Raw genomic sequence first — 17,964 nt, 5'->3', positions numbered from 1 at the left:
TGTAGCCTGAACCTCTTTCCTGATCTCCATGTTAATATGTACAATTACTTGCATCTTTAATTATCTAAAAGGCATCTCAAATGTAACATGTTTAAAATCAAACTTCTAACTACCTTGTGTATCCAACTTGCTCAAGTAAACAGCCACTTGATAAATCTGGATTCAAAAACCTTGAGGCCATTCTTAATACTCATATGCCTTTTATCCCAAGTCTAATCCATTATTCAGTCCAATGGCTCTCTCTGCAAAGTAAACCCAGAATATGAGACTACTCATGCCTCTATTAAGAACGTGGTCTGTGGTCAGGTGGGATGGCTCATGCCTGTAATCCTAGCACTCTGGGAGGCTGAGGTCAATGATCACTTGAGCTCAGGAGTTGGAGATCAGCCTGAGAAAGAGCAAGACCCTGTCTCTACTAAAAATATAAAAATCAGCCAGGTGTTGTGGCAGGTGCCTATAGTAAGGTGACCAGATTTTAACATTGGTAAAGCGGGACACCATTGAGGGGGCTGGGCCTGACAACAATGCAAACTTTGATAAGCAGTTCTCAGTAATCAGTTCTCAACAATTATTTGTTATTTTTAAAGTTTAACATTATAAAATTAACAAAAATAATATCAAATGCATATCCTGGTGAATAGCACATGGCAGCCGAAAACCTATATTCCCTTCCTGTTCTCCCATGTTCCCTAGCTTGTCGTGCATTCTTTCCAAAAATCGGGGCTTTTAAAAAACGCAGCAGGGCACAGGACAAATTGTTAAAAATCCGGACTGTCCCGCCAAAAGTGGGACGTCTGGTCACCTTAGCCTGTAGTCGCAGTTACTTGGGAGGCTGAGTTAAGAGGAGCTCTTAAAGAGTCCAAGAGTTTGAGGTTGTTGTAGGCTATGACACGATGGCACTCTACCCAGGGCAAGAGAGTAAGACTGTCTCAAAAAGATAATAAATAAATAAATAATAAATAAAGTAAAAGTGTTAATGAGATTTTTTTTTGGTATATCTGAAAAGAATGTCTAGAATATTTAAACTGCTGCAGAAATAAAATGGGAACATTTTCATTAAGAGAAGTTTATAAAAAATAATGAGAGTGGTTTTCTTTTTATGGGTAAAGGAACTAGTTAAGTCCTTACTATTTAACCCGACACTATGACATACAATGTATGTTGTGGGGGGTAGGGAGTGGAGACTGGTATGTCTCCTCACAATTCCTCTATAGAATAGGGATGAGTACAATAAAGACATTGTAGATTAGAGAGAGTAAGTGGCAAAGCCAGAATTGGAAAACAAGATTGGGCTCTGAAGTCTATGTACTTTTCCCTTTTAAAGGTCTTAAGCCTTTGTTCTTTGTGCCACAGGAGATGGGATGAATTCAGGCAGATGCACAAGATTGTCTTAGCTGGGTAAAGATGGGATTAATCAAAACCACTCCCTTTAAAAGCTCTGTACTTCTGCTCAGGAGGATCCTGAGGAGGTACATTGAGATGGCAGTCTGCTAGCCTCCTCACTTGCTGGCAAATGAATAAATTTACCTTTTCTTCTCCAAAACTAAGTAAATAGATAGATAGATTAGTAAATAAATAGTAAATAGATTAGCTCTCTCTTAGATAAGGGATAGACTGATTTGGATAGATCTAAACTGGCATTTTAGCTCCACTGTACATACTGCACAGAACAGGAAATTATTTTCAAATCAGTTTATCCAACCATGCATGTAGAATCTGTAAACTTTTTCTATTGCACCCCTAAAGAAGGGAATGAGAACAAATGTAGGTTAATTGGAACTGGAAGGAAGAGAAGAAAATAACATCCTTATTATTATTATTATTATTTGCTCTAATGAGGGAAAAAAATACTTTTTGTTTGAAGCAATGTGATATTCAAAGACACCCAAAATAGGGTCTTGGAAGCAGCTTTGATAAAAGGAAATAGTACATTAGTTCAGCAAATATTTATTCACCTTTGCCCTTCAGAATGCAACAATTAGGTATTATCTTTTAGGAAAGATATTTAAAAAACAACTTTTTTTTTTAATAAAAAATCAAGATATAGAAAAGTTATTATAGAATGATAATCCTTTTTAAAAATGTACACACACAGCATATGTACATAAATATCCAGAAGTGTATACATGAGTACATACAGTAAATATATTTAACAGTATTTATCTTTGGGATTTTATGGGGAACATATACATATATAGTCAGCCATATAGTTAATGTTTTTTGATAATAATCCTCTATTATAATGCTTGTAAAATAAAAAAGGAGAAAGAGGGTGGCACCTGTGGCTCAGTGGGTAAGGCGCTGGCCCCATATACCCAAGGTGGTGGTTTAAACCCAGCCCGGGCCAGCTAAAACAGCAGTGACAACTGCAACAAAAATAGCCAGCACTGTGAAGGACGCCTGTAGTTCCAGCTACTCGGGAGGCTGAGGCAAGAGAATCGCCTAAGCCCAAGAGTTGGAGGTTGCTGTGAACTATGACATCATAACACTCTACCAAGGGAAACATAGTGAGACTCTGTATAGCAAAGATATATTCAGTACAATTCAGACAAAAATAATTTCAATTATGAAATACTGAAGTGAAACTTTATTATTGTTGTTATTTATTTATTTATTTTTGAGATTTTACTTTTTCACCCTTGGTAGAGTACTAAGGCATCATAGCTCACAGCTATAAAACGATCCTCTTGCCTCAGCCTCCCTAGTAGCCAGGACTACAAGCTTCCGCCACAATGCCCAGCTATTTTTTAAAGATGGGTTCTCGCTCTTGCTCAGGCAGGTTTGGAACTCCTGAGCTCAAGCAATCTACCCGCTTTGACCTCCCAGAGTGCTGGGGTTACAGGCGTGAGTTGCCCCATCAGCCTACTTTTTTACATTTCTTTCTTTTTTTTTTTTTTTTTTTTTTGTGGTTTTTGGCTGGGGCTGGTTTGAACCTACCACCTCCGGCACATGGCGCCGGCGCGCTACTCCTTTGAGCCACAGGAGCCGCCCCTTTTTTACATCTCAAACTGGAAAAAACAAAGACTTAGCTTTCTGAACATAGCCAAAAAAAAGCGGGCTTTCTGAACATAGCCAAAAAGAATAAAACGGAATCATTTACCACAAAGGGTTCCAAAGCGAGCAACCAACTCCGCAACCCACGTTTGCCAGTACGGGTAGGGAATATTTAGATGAAAACTTAACCTACCGAGAGTGGGGTTCGAACCCACGCGGGCATTAGCCCATTGGATCTTAAGTCCAACGCCTTAACCACTCGGCCATCCCGGTCCCCTGAATACAGCTTTCAGTAATGATATTACTAGAAAATATCTGTGCTGAGCCTGACCCTGACCCTACTCTTACGGAATTGTACTGGAACACGAAAAAGCTTATGATAGAGAAAACACAGCATGTTTTCAGAAAGCACTTTTTCTGAGCACCTCTTACATTTCAAAGAAACCTTTTTATTTGATTCAAAAAGAAAACCCGCAGAGGGCATACTACCATAGAAACCGCCACTACCTTACCTCTACTTTCCCAAAGGCGCTGTCCCATTTTTTTTCCCACCTTCTCACCTACGGAATTCAAACCTCCTCTCCAGAAACAATGATGCATCGGAGGCATCGCGACTGGGGCCCAGGGAGTATTATATTAAAACGAGCTCTTCCTGGGGTAAATTTGAAGATCCTTAGTGAACACAGAGGCCTTTAAATTCGTAACTTTGATTTTAATGATAAATGTTTTAACTGACAGTCCAAAGGATCAACAAAAGAAACATTTTGAACTCCATATGGGCTACACCCAAAGAAAGACATTGCCCCAGAACTCAAAAGTTCTCCCAGAAAATCTCAATTTGTTACAATAGAGAACCCAATCCTTGCAGCCAAAGTATCCCCCAGGAGATTTATTACAAATGCAGATTACAGAACCCTTCTTGCTGTGATCCAGACTAAAGAAATGTAGGATGGATCCCTAGATCCATTCTCAGATAATTCTAATTTCAATTGTCCGCTAAAGGAGCTCAGTTGAAGATGCTAAAGATGTCATGGGGAATTTAAGAACCCATAAAAGAAGCCCACAGATGGGAACTTTGGTGTCTGGAGGAGACAGAGTTGAGCGAAATCTGAAGCAGGGTTGGAATATAATTAAGTTATATAACAATACTGAACACCTACTGTGTGACATGCTCCTTTGTTATTCTGGTAACCAAGGGAAAGCACCACAATATGAGAGGGTTGTGTCATTTGTAGCAGAAGCAAAAAGAGTCAGAGGACAAATCTCCTCAGAAGCTCATCAGTTGATGGAGAAAGAGCTCAGGCCTTATTGGGATACTCAGAACTGACTGGGTCAACTGAATCCAGATCTTTCTCTGCCTGATTAAGCCATAAACAAGGAATGGCCCCGTGGAGTCCTTTGGATGTCTCTGGGCAGATCAAGGTTCCATTTCTGGAAGAGGAGATATGGCCTGAGAGATTCCTGCTTCTACCCAACACTGAAGAAAATTCAGGTCCCACAGTGCTGGGTCAAGAACTGGTTTGGGGATAGAGATGGAGGTGATTGGAAGATTATATGATAAGCTTATTAGAGAAAGAATTCATTATATAGACAGACACAACTGTTTTCAGAATATTCTATTATTGTTCTTACCACAAGCTACACAGTAGAATCAACTAGCTGTGACATTTTTAGAAAGATACCCTTGTTTAGAGAGTTTAAATAGTATGTATTTCTACATAGAAAGAAGTGTACCAAAGGCTGGGTGGTACAATGGCTCATGCCTATGATCCTAACACTTTGGGAGGATTGCTTGCCAGGAGTTTTAAGACCAGTCTGAGCAACATAGTGTGACCTCATCTCTGCAAAAAATAGAAAAATTAGCTATGTGTAGTGGCAAGTACTTATAGTCTCAGATACTTGGGAGTTTAAGGCAGGAGAATTGCTTGAGCTTAGGAGTTCAAGGTTGAAGTGAGTTCTGATGACACACTATTGCACTGTAGCCTGGGCAATAGTATAAAACCCTGTCTTGAAAAGATAAATAAATAAAAGCATCTGAAGAAAAATATCCTTATATGCCAGGTAGCAGAGAACTTTTAAAACTTCAAAAGCAAGGCTGGTGCCATGGCACAGACCTGTAATCCTGACACTCTGGGAGATCCACATTGGAGGATTTCTTGAACTCAGGAGTTGAATTCCAGGATCCTTGAGTAAGAGGGTCACCCAGGCCACCCTGTTTAAACTAAAAACAGAAAAAAATGAGCCACATATGGCCTGAAAAAAAAAAAAAAACTTCAGATGTACAAATGATAAGATAAATATATATATTTGCTTACATTGAAATCAGGACGATAGCCACTGTAGTCGAGCTATTTGGGAGACTAAGGCTGGAGGATCACTTGAGGCCAGGAGTTCAATGCTAGCCTAATCAATATAATGAAACCCCATCTCTAAAAAAAAAAAAAAATTGTTTTAAAAGAACATAGTACAAATATAAATACCTAGATAAATGTACTAGTTGGATAATATGTTTGAATTGTCAAAAAATGGCAAACGTTTAATATATATGACATATCAAGAAGCCATGAAAATCTTCATAATCAGGATAGCAAGATCAAAAGGCTAGGATAGATAATTAAAGGAGAGAAATATACAGAGAGAGACTAGTGAATATTTGTAAAATCATTAGTAATCATAGAAATAAAATAAAAAAGTTATCATTTTATTGTCTTTACACATACATTGGCAAAATTAAAAAGCTGAATATAATAGTCCCAAGTAGCTAGGACTACAGGCACTTGTTACTACACATGGCTCATTTTTCTTTTTTTTGCAGAACAAGGTCACACTATGCTGGCAATTGGTCTTTAGTTATTGTGGGACTAGTGGTGTAAGAACCCTCATGCCTGGCTGGTGGAAATATAAATCGAAGAAGCCATTTTAGAGTACAAATTAAGGATATGTACAATCTATAATGTAACTATTCTGCTCCTAGGTATAAATCTTCTACACTATCCACTGCCACAAATCTTACCCAAGTACAGAGAATACTCATGTGAAGTAGTTAATCAATTATTTGTGGTCTTTTGAAATTGGAAGGAAACTTGATTTGTTACTGGGAAAATGCAAATTGTTGTAAATGCATATTATACAATATTAAGCAATTTCGAAAATAGTAGACATACGTGTTACTTGAACAAAAAAGATCTGGCCACCTGTCACTTTTAGCCAATGTGCAGAGACCAAGACAGGTCCACCAAACTTTGTCAGGAGGCTGGGATTTTGGAGAACAGTGAGAGTAGCCTCTCTAAGACTCTTCTGTTCTTCCATTTCCAAAATTACACTTTTATACATTTACGTTTAAAGTGAAAACCATGGTAACTCTTTTGTTTATTTCTTTGCAGCCATCATTGTTGTTTGGTGGACCCAGGAGGATTCGAACCCACCAGTTCAGGTGTATGTGGCTGGTGCCTTAGCCACTTGAGCCACAAGTGCCGAGCCTTAACTCTTAAACAATAATTGGCAGAACCCATGACCCATAGTAAACAATAATCAGTATAACTCATGACCCCAAACAACACTGTAATTCAAAAGTTAATCTCTCAAATCAATCCACCTAAACTACTCAAGATAAACATCTTTAGGGTGGGAGCTAAATTTACAGAACAGTAAGAATGGGAGACAGGGGGTGAAGGTTAGGCAGGACCTAAACTGACCAGACCAGCTGTGTCATGTATGCCTTAGCCTGACAGAATCCATCTTATTTTCATTATATGTGCTTCTGCTCTTCTCTTTTCCTCCTTCTCTTCCCAGTTGCTTCTCTCCTTCTAGAATATAAAATATACTTATACTTTTATATGCTAATCTTGGCCTAGAGAAATTCTTTCCTCTTCCCTCTTGTAGCACCTATGGAGCTATCTACCCTAACACATAGATGTCAAAAAAATACCAAAGAATCTTATTCTTGTGTAATTTCTACACAAGATAATGCACCCAAGGAATCTCCTTCACACCTTTACTTGATTTAGATAATGCCATCCTGCATGTGGGGTAGATCTTTCAAAGGAGTTGGACCTGGGTGGGAGATGCAGAATGAGTGGGAGCCAAAAGTCAGAGAAAAATATAAATGGAATCAGGGCATTTATACTGGTATCATTCACCCACTGGATGAACAAATGAAATGAGGACTGACTTATGAGAAGGCAGACTCCACTGGTAGGCATCAGACATGTAATTATTCCCAAAACCAAGCATGGGATCTACTTGGCTTCCAAGAGTTTAGTCTAATGATAGCCTGGACATTTAGAGCAGTGTCCAAAAGGAAGATGGGTTTCTCATTTTAGGATCTAGTCTTATTCTACAGTGAGAACATTTTTCTCTGGTTTTGACTAAGGCTTAGATTTATCTTCTTGTTCAATCCCAAAGGAATCATCAAAATAAAAACATTAACAGGCTGAGGTGTGAAATTTTATAAAATAATGTATTACCCATACCTGAGTTTGAGAGGTTTTGTGGCTTAGCTGAGTAAGCCACCTGTCTAGTAAACAGGAGTTTCTGGGTTCAAGTCCCAGTGAAGCCTAGGTTTTGTTTTTTAAAAATCTCAGCAAACTCTTCTCACTGGTTGGTTGAAGACAAACTTGGTTTTTTTTTTTTTGGAGATAGTCTCATTTTGTCATCCTTGGTAGAGTGCTGTGGCATCATCATTGCTCACAGCAACTTTAAACTGTTGTGCTCAAGTGATTCTCTTGCCTCAGCCTCCCAAGTAGCTCGGACCCAAGGTGCCCACCACAAACACCAGGGTATTTTTAGAGACAAGGTCTCACTCTTGCTCAGAGCTGGTCTAGAACTCCTGAGTTCAGGTAATCCACCCACCTCAGCCTCCCAGAGTGCTAGGATAACAGGTATAAGCCACCTCGGCCAGCTGACAAACTTGGATTTATACCTAACAAAGCTGCAGACTGTAGCCTTTAATGTCTGAGACACTTCATAGGGGAACCTGGGAGTTGGAAATATCAAATCTGTGATGAAGCAACTGTAGGGATTATGGTGAAACCTGCCCTATTCCCTCTGGTTGGTTTGCTGAAAGATCAACTCACAATTATGATAGATTAATAAAAGAAAGGTTTATTTCTAAATACCACGTGCATGAAGGGAATCAAAAGAATGATTACTCAAAGTCTCAGTGATGGTCAGAGACTTTTAAAGATGCTTTTTAAGGGAGGGGGGAGAGTGTGGAGCATATACCTACAGCAAGTGGTTGTTAGAGGGGATTTGTGTAGATGTATAAAAAAAGGTTGATTTGGGGGCCAGGTCTATTAGTATGCAATAAGGAAGTCAGCAGCCCCTTCTGATTCTAAATTAAGTTACTCAGGTTTTATAGAGGAGAAGCCAATGCTTTTTGATCATGAATGGCCTTTAATTCAAAATATTCTATATACCAAATAAGCATATTTTGAGGTGAAATTTCCTTAGCTCCTTGACCAGTATCTAGAGTTGAACTATATTTAAACTACATTTAAACTTTCCTAGCCACTGTCCACCATTTCCTAAGAAGCAATTTCACATTAACATTTTTGCTTTTATTTATTTATTGAAACAGAGTTTCAGTTTGCCACCCTTGGTAGAGTGCGGTGGCGTCATAGCTCATAGCAACCTCAAACTCTTGGGCTCAAGTGATTCTCTTGCCTCAGCCTCTCTAGTAGCTGGGATTATAGGTGCCTGCCACAAAGCTGGCTATTTTTAGAGACAAAGTCTCTTTCGGGCTCAGGCTGGTTGCTAAATGTCAGCTCAGGCAATCCACCCGCCTCAGCCTCCCAAGTGCTAGAATTACAGGTGTGAGCCATCTCATCTATCATCGTTTTTGCATTTAATACAAATCAAAAAGAAGGCAAGAAAAAAGAGAAAAGACACACCTGTTGTATAAACTGTGATAATTGTTCCTCCTTCCATTTTGAACTCTAGGACATTACTGAATATTGTGAACAGTGGAGTAAAATGAGGACATCTTAAGAAAGAATAAGAAGAATGATTAGAGATGATAAGGGAGGATATCTGGAAAAAGTAAGGTCTGAAAGAACAGAGGTCTTCTTAAGGAGACCCCAAGGATACACCAGCAATGGCCTCCCTGTGGTGACTCAGCTCTTAGGAATTTGTAGACTTAACTTCCTGGGACCTGAAAACTAACTCTTGGTTCTGCTTCTGTAAAAGCCCATGGTTCTATAAGCACTGGAGCCCACTTCTCCTGCTTAATTCAAACTGACCAATGAGAAAGGTACCGTGGGCTGGAACTTTTTGACTGGAGATAAAAAGGGAAAGATCAAGCCAGTCAGGCAGCCAGGAGGGTGGCCATTTTGAATTTTTCTATACCATTCCCTCTGCCAGCTGAATAAAAGCTTCTTCCTCTTAAGTATGGTGTTTGAGTGTTCTTCTCTCCATTGGGCCTTGTTTTCCTGCAACAATGAAGCATACTAAGAAAAAAAAAACCTAACAAAAGACTGCAGGCAACTGAGAACTGAAGTCCTGAATCCTTCTTAAATAAAAGGATGGAAAAAAATCAAATCCTGATATAAAGTTTCCATTTTAGATCTTCTCCTTCTTTTCCTCTCTCTCCCCTCCTGTCTTTACTATTCCAAGACATGTCTTCAAGGTATAATAATCTACAAATGCCTTCCCTCATCCCTAATATTATGGACAACATTTCTTTTTGCAGTAATGTTCTGAGTTTCTTCTCCCTGTAAGATATGATTAAATTGAATGATTGCACGATCCTTGTTTAAAAATTAAGAATTTCAAACCAGCAATAGCAGAGTATTAAGTACCTGGCCTTGTGCAGATGTGTAGGTCTTATGACCCTGAAGCTGGCCAGTCCTGTTTGGGAATGCAATTTGTCAAAAGACTGGATCTCAAGGACACCTTTAAATAAAATGAAATCTAAAGTATTCAATACCAAGCAATGTTAGAAGGCTTGAGAACTTGATAGTAAACAGAGAAATTAATTCCTATAATGAAGACTTTCATTATTAGAGTTAGTCTTAGCACCAATTGGAATATTTCTTACCCAACTTATTCTTAAGAATTTTTTGTGGTTTTTGGCCGGGGCTGGGTTTGAACCCTCCACCTCTGGCATATGGGGCTGGTGCCCTACTCCTTGAGCCACAGGCGCCACCCCCCAACTTATTCTTTTCTCAAACAACTTTTTCTAGGTTATGATGCCACACAGTGGATATCATGATTACAACTAGAAAATGATCAATGCAAATCACTCAAGGTCAACTATTAGGAAGACAGGGGGAGGAAAAGCAGACACCAGATATTGTTTCTGCCCAGTTTCTGGCCAGAGACTTTTCATGTGTGAGGCAAACGTGATAACCACTATACTACACTACAGAAACCCCTTCCAGAACTGGGGATCCTGCCCTGGTATGCCTAAGGAGGATTTCCCTGTTTATTGTAGGGAAATTAGAAATTAGATACCCGAAGCCCCCCAAGAGAAAATGTCCAAGAGCAAAATAGAGCTTAGGAGTTTAACTGAGCAAAGAAACAGAAGGTTAGCTTTAGTGTTTTAATTGGTTTTTATTTAATTTATTTATTTATTGCCTTCAGTAGAGTGCTGTGGCATCACACAGCTCACAGCAACCTCCAACTCCTGCACTTAGGCAATTCTCTTGCCTCAGCTTCCCAAGTAGCTGGGACTACAGGTGCCCTTCAGAACGCGGGCTATTTTTTGGTTGCAGTGGTTTGAACCTGCCACTGTCAGTATATGGGAGAGCCAGCACCCTGCCTGCACCCTACCCACTGAGCCACAGTGCCACCCTCTATTGTTTTTTAATAAAAATAGCTTTGCTGACTAACAACAAGTCTGAGCAGCTCATGGAGAAAACAGGTTTGAGGAAGGAAACAGTGATTGCAACTTGCCTGTTTAAAGATGCATTTGTATTCCATACAAATGGCCATGTGCAAGCGCAGCACTGTAAGGCCTGACAGGTAATGGGGCTGTGGCTCTTCCTGTAAAGGGATAAGGCTCCAGCCCTGAAGGGGAGTAGAAAGCAGAAACCCTGGGAGAGAGGTGGTGTTGCAAAAGTCACTGGGAACAGTGTACACAACCAAAACCCACACAAACAGGACCTCTGGGGCAGAGAGGACTTCTTTCTCTCCCAGCTTCCAATGGGAGCATTGGCATCAGGCTGTTTGCCCCATAGGGGAACAAGGGGCTTAAGATCCCCTTTGGACCCGTGAAAAGTGAGGGTCTCACATCCTGTTTGCCTTAAGGTTATGTTCCTTGTTTCTCAAGAGACACATGGGTTAAGTAGAGTTAACACTTAAGTAAGAGGAGATAATGGGAAAAAACTTGTGTTCATACAATTGCTAATGTAGGACACAAATAGCCCACAGGCCAATCTTTACTCAGTTCTCCATTTGCTCATAAACCTCCTCCCTAAAATTGGCATTGAGAGAACTCAATGAAAGCTGAGTGGTCAAAGCACTCCAGGCCTCTGTTGTGTCTCACGGTGGTTAATGGAGGGGCCCACCTGTAAACTTTCTGTTTTGTGTCTTCATTTTCCCCATTTGGTCAATTAAGCAAGTACTTCACCATCCTGGTGAGAGGTTGGTCCCCAAGTTTCTCATCCTTCCTTCTGCAAAATCTACCTTTTCTTGATTCAGGCATGCTGCTGAGTTAAGAGTCCACAATCACATATTTTAATTTAATTTAATTTTTATCAGCAGAGACACAATTGCATTTTTTAAAATTTTTTTGCAGATTTTGGCCGGGGCTGGGTTTGAACCCGCATATGGGGCCTGCACCCTACTCCTTTGAGGCACAGGCGCCGCCCCACAATTGCATTTTTAAACTGATCCCAAAGAAGAACCACACCAACTTGGGAAAGTATACAACACCCAGAAGTTGTTCAGAAGTTAAATTCTATGACCATGACCACAATTTTAAACATCTCGGCACTGACCAGACTTGATGTTTACTTTGTGACGTGGTGACACTGGAATTTGTCCTCTGCATCCCTCAGAATTCCTTCTTACCCTCTCACTCAGCATCAATATTCTTGAAAGTTCTGCTAAGTTTGAAAGGGCGGCACTCCACGGGCAAAGATCTCACAGACCGCCAAGGCTTGTACGAAAGGTCTTTATTGGTGGGGGAGGGAGGCTGCAGAGCAGCACCAAGGAGGAAAGAAAAGGGGAGAGAAAAGAGGAGATGTGAAGAGGAGAGTGAGGCGGAGAGAGAGCCGGGGAGAAGAGAAGAGAGAGGGAACAAAAGAAACGCGTACCTGTATGTAGGTTGGGTTAGGGGAAGTCTCAGAATGATGACGGGATGGTAGAATAGCCAATGAAGAGCCATTAGGGGCGGGCTATAAGTTTGACATTTTCAGCGGGTAATTGGGACAGGTTTTGCAACTGAGAGTTAAGCAGGCAACTTCCTGTTGTTTAGAGGCAACTCCCTGTGCTTAGAAAGGAGCTGTCACTTTAAGAGAAAGCAGGAAGGGACTTTCTGCAGAAGGGGCTTTCCTGGAGCGACTACCTAACAGAGTTTACATTCAAACTCTAAGAAATACCTTTCTGGTTTTTTTGTGAGACACTGGTTCCTTGATGTCTGTTCTTGACAGCTGTCCACACAATTTCTAGGCTTGACTCACTGCCAACCTTGAAATTCAAAGCTTCATTTCCTTTCGTGAATTTCTGCAAATATAAACCTTTCTTCTTCTCCTCTTAAATATGCATTTATTTTTATGAACTTTTTTTAAAAACAATTTTAAGCTGACAGCAAAAAAATGAATAGATGATAAATGAGATTTCCCGTATCTCCCCTGCTTCTATTCATACATAACTCCACCCCTCCATTATCAAATCCCTCACCAAATTGGTACATTAGTTATAATTGATGACCTACAGTGGCGATCATCATCACCTTGAGATTATAGTTTATATTAGGATTTACTACTCTTGGTTTTATACATTCTGTCAATTTGCACAAATATATGATGACATGTATCCACTATTATAGTATTGTGGGGAAGAAATCCTCAGGACTCTGACAATACTACAGCTATTTGGGAGAAAAGTAGAGAAAAAAAGAGGCCAGAAACCAAACTGCATGATTACAGCAAACCACTTCCCATACCTCTGTAAATCCTACTGACCCTGACACCTAGGGATAGAAAGCAGGTCAGAGACATATAGGACTGTGAACTTCAAATAGAGCTTTTTAAGCTAAAGTAGGCTAGCATAAGTTATTTCCCTTCCTCTATGTCAGTCAGGCTTTGACAAAACCCAGCAGGTTAGGCTCTGGTTAAATAGTTTCTCCTGAGGGCAGACCTTGTTAAGAAGACCAGAATGCTCTCCTGTACTTCAAAACCATTCTTTTCTCCACCCTTTACCAGAAGCAGAGGGGATTTTATTTCTTCCAAATTCACGGTGAGAACCTGGTTCAGCTCCTGAGGTAAAATTCACAAAATTGTAGTGCCCAGAAAACTGGGTTGAGAGTTTTTATCTCTAAGACTTGTCTATGCTGAGCCACCAACAATTTAATTACAGTTCAGGTTTTCCTACTCTAGCACTGGTTCACTGGGAGGTTTCTACTCTCTGGGCTTTCTTTCTGGTAAGCTGTGATTCTCTTTTGCCTGTCTTTCCAATTTGGGGAGCAGTGGTTTGCCCCATGACCTCACTTCATGGACAGATCTAAGAGTTGGGTTTTATGTATTTATTTTTTAATTTCAGATTACTAAGATGGTACAAATGATTAAGGTAAAGTTCAAGTGGTAGTTGAAGTCTTCATCCAGGGGTGTGTGCTCTATACCCTTACATTGTGCACTTTGGGTGAGAGTTTACCAATCCCCCTCACTCCTTCGCTTTCCCCCTCCCTCCTCCCTTTTTGTAACTTGAATATACTTGTGTTTTTCTCTCATGTGGGCGTGTAGTTGTTTTTCTATTGGTTTCCTATTAGTGTTGAGTATATTGAGTACATGGAATACTTGCTTTTCCATTCTTGTGATACTTAGAATAGTATCCTGGATGGAGTTAAGAGTTGGTTTTTCAGTTTGTTTAGTGTCTTACTTGTTTTTAGGACTAAGAGACAACTTTCAGCTTCTTACATGCTGGAATGGATAATGTATGTATATAAATCTCTAACTTGCTCTCCAAGAACGATTTAAACAACTATCAGCAAATTTGGATATGTTTTACTTTATCATTTTTAGTTCAAACTATTTTCTAATTTCTCTTGTAATTTGCCTTTGACCCATGGGTTATTTAGGAATGTGATGTTAACTTTCCTGCATTTGAAGATATTCATGTTTCTTTCCGTTAATGATTTCTAGCTCAATTCTATATCATTAGAGAACACTTTATTATCTCAATACTTTAGTATCTATAGAGAGTTTCTTAATGGCTCATGTGTATTCTGCATTTGTTTGCTGAATTCTACTAAACATTTAACATTGTATCTTTTTGTTGTTGTTGTTGGGGATTCATTGAGGGTACAAAGAACCAGTTTAAACTGCTTGCATTTGTTAGGTAAAGACCCTCTTATAATTGTGTCCGACCCCCAAGAGGTGGGTAAAGACCCTCTTATAATTGTGTCCCGCTCCCCACCCCTCCTTCTTTCCCTCTCTCTGCTCTCCCATCCTCCCACCTCTTGCCATGTACTAGTATCAATTGTCCTCATATCAGAATTGAGTACATTGGATTATTGCTTCTCCATTCTTGTGATGCTTTACTAAGAAGAATGTGTTTCAATTCCATCCAGGTTAATAATACAAAAGGTGTAAAGTCACCATCTTTTTTGTGGCTGGTCCATGGTACATGTATATCGCAGTTTGTTAATCCATTCCTGGATTGGTGGGTTAGGTTGTTCCCACAATTTGTAACATTGTATCTTATACAAGTCATTTGTTTGATTAAGAGTGCAGTTAATATCTTTTATATAGAGGGTGTTCATAAAGTTCATGTGCAATTTAAAAGAGTAGGCAATTTAAAATTGCACATGAACTTTATGGTCAGCCACCCTGTACTTACTGTGTTATTTATCTGTTTCTATTACTATTTCAATGGAGATGATCATTCTTTTCTTCTTTCTATTAAAATGATGCATATTATATTGATTAATGTTTATATACTGAATCATCCTCACATTCCAGTAATAAATCCTACTTAGTCATAGTGTCTGATACTTTTAACATATTGCTAAATTTAGTTTCTAATATATTATTGAAATTTTTTGCATTAATATTTATGAAGAATATTGGTCTATAGTTTTCTTGTCTTGTGATATCTTTGTTAGGCTTTTGTATCAGAGTAATGTTAACTTCATAAAATAAGTTAGAGAGTATTTCCTCCTCTTTATTTTTTTGAAAATTGTAAGAAAGAAGTACTTAATTATTCTTAAAATGTTCGGTAAATTCACCAGTGAAGAATTGGTTCAGAATGTGGTTCTGGACTTTTCTTTGTTGGGGTATTGTTAATTACTGGTTTAATATCCTTACTGCTTTCTAGTTCAAATTAACACAGGCATAGAGTATGTCCCCTTTGTGTCCTGTTTTTATCTGGTCTGTCTGAGAAATTCATCTATGTATTTATAAATTATTTCTGTTGGCTGCAATAAATTATTTCATGCAAACATATTCATGCAATTGCTAATGGATATTGAAAATATTTCCAGTTCATGGTGGCTCACACTTATATTTCTAACACTCTGGGAGGCTGAGGCAGTGGATCGCTTGAGCTTGTGAATTCGAGACCAGCCTGAGCAAAAGCGAGATCCTGTCTCTAAAAAATATCCAGGCATTGTGGTGGGCACCTGTTCCTAGTTACTGGGGAGGCTGAAGCAAGAGGACTGCTTGAGCCCAGGAGTTTGAGGTTGGGGTAAGCTATGACACTGCGGGACTCTACCAGGGTGACAAAGTGACACTTGTCTAAAAAAAAAAAAAGAAAATCCCGTTCTTTTGAGTATTATGAATACTTTGCTAGACATTCTGATAAATAAGTTGGGTGAATATATGTATTAATTTGTAGTCGGCAAATATCAATCATCAGTGTGGTATTGTTGAACTAAGTAAGTGGAAAATTTAAAAGATAATGATTACAGACAAAAAGCCATGTGAAGGGAAAATGTTTCCAAACCTAGATTGCCCAGACATAGTCGCCTCTATTCTAAGGGCTTCCTAGGCCTTTGTTTTTGTGATGTAGTGGTCGTAAATTTGCCTAGCAAGAAAAAGTTTTGTGGGTCAACCCAGACAGAGATGTGGTGCCTTTCTTCACTCTTAATTTTGCATTTGAGAACCTCCATTTGAAACAGATAGAGTCTTTGTAGTATGTTGTCAAGTACAAACACCTTTGTGCTTTCTCTTTGGTCTTGAGCCATGTCAGGAAACTTTGTCCTGACCCATGTTGAAGCCTCACCCCTCTGTGTTCCAGCATGGCACAGTCTTCTCTACCTTCTCTTATGATTTGCATTGGGTGGCAGGGTGTGAGGGGCCTAGATAATGTCAAGCCCAGCAGGTGCCAGTGGTACAGGATCCATTCTCTGCCATGCAGCTGAGACTGGCTTCCTTGGACTCTCAAGAGCAAGGCTGTGGGTTTTCTGCAAAGGGAATTTCCTCAGGGATTTCAAAAAGAAATTGGGTTCTACTTTGAGCCTTGTGGGGGAATTGGACATTCTTTGTATTATCTGCTCCTTACCCCAAAGGACAAAGAGGATTTTGTACAAAATAAATAAGTGGCAACCTCATGTGGACTGAGACTTAGAAACTGTCAAGGGTTAAAGAATAAATTATATCTTGCCCAGGCCTCTATGGGAACTAAACTCATATCATCATTATTTGCATGATGTTCTAATGAACTAAGCTGATCAGTAAGTAAGAAACTAATTTCTGGTTGTTTTTTAAGATTGCACTAAATCAGCTTAAATTTCACTATAATAAAAGACACAATTTCCTAGTTCTTTCTTTCTTTTTTTTTTTTTTTTTGAGATGGAGCCTCAAGCCATACCTCTGGGTAGAGTGTTGTGGCATCATAGCTTACAGCAACCTCCAACTCCTGGGCTCAAGTGAATCTTCTGCCTTAGGCTCCCAAGTAGCTGGAACCACAGGCAACGCCACAATGCCTGGCTATTTTTTGGTTGCAGCTGTCATTCTTGTTGGGCCAGCCTGGACTGGATTCAGATCCGCCACCTTAGGTGTATTTGGCTGGCGCCTTAGCCACTTGAGCCACAGGTGCTGCCCCTAGTTATTTCTATATCTGCCATCCATAATCCCTACATCACTCCTTACCTGTTTCAATAAAGTCTATCTAGATGATTTTAAGTTACTTTTTTTTTTTTTTTTTTGCAGTTTTTGGCCAGGGCTGGGTTTGACCCCACCACCTCCGGGATATGGGGTCAGTGCCCTACTCCTTTGAGCCACAGGTGCTGCCCACTCTTTAATTTCATTTTTAAAAATATATTCATCTATTTATTTATTTATTTTTGGAGACAGAGTCTCCCTTTGTTTTCCTTGGTAGAGTGCTGTAACATCATAGCACACAGCAACCTCAGACTCCTGGGCTCAAGCAATTCTCTTGCCTCAGCCTCCAAAGTAGCTGGGACTATAGGTGCCTGCCACAATGCCCAGCTAGTTTTGGAGATGAGGTCTTGCTCTGGCTCAGACTGGTCTTGAACCTGTGAGTTCAGGCAATCCACCCACCTCGGCCTCCCAGAGTGCTAAAATTTATTTTTTATTTGTATATGTACTTATGGGGTACAATTGTAATTTTGGTACATTGATATACTGTATTGTGGTGAAGTCAGCGCCTTCATCTTCTACTGTTACAATAATCCATACAGTAGATGCTAATGTTTTCCCATTTTTCATAGGAAGACTCAGGGAGGTTAGATAACTTGCTGAAGGATACATAGCTGCCCCAACACACAGCAGCATGCTTGTAACCATGCAGGACGGCTACTCTGTAGGGACAACTGGAACCTAACTTTTTCTTCTTCTTCTTTTTTTT

General features: G+C 39.6%; 1 non-coding gene across 1 annotated transcript; it reads right to left on the bottom strand.

Annotated features, from left to right (window-relative positions):
• Nucleotides 1–3,184: 3,184 nt before the first annotated feature.
• Nucleotides 3,185–3,267, bottom strand: TRNAL-UAA. Its single transcript has one exon. It is a non-coding gene; the product is annotated as a tRNA-Leu (tRNA).
• Between the last annotated feature and the right edge of the window lie 14,697 nt (nucleotides 3,268–17,964).

Source organism: Otolemur garnettii, unplaced genomic scaffold (assembly GCF_000181295.1).
Source record: "Otolemur garnettii isolate 467f Iridium unplaced genomic scaffold, OtoGar3 scaffold00223, whole genome shotgun sequence".
Taxonomy (NCBI): domain Eukaryota; kingdom Metazoa; phylum Chordata; class Mammalia; order Primates; family Galagidae; genus Otolemur; species Otolemur garnettii.
The sequence above is the reverse complement of the archived record's forward strand: the minus strand, read 5'-3'. Positions and strand labels throughout refer to the sequence as shown.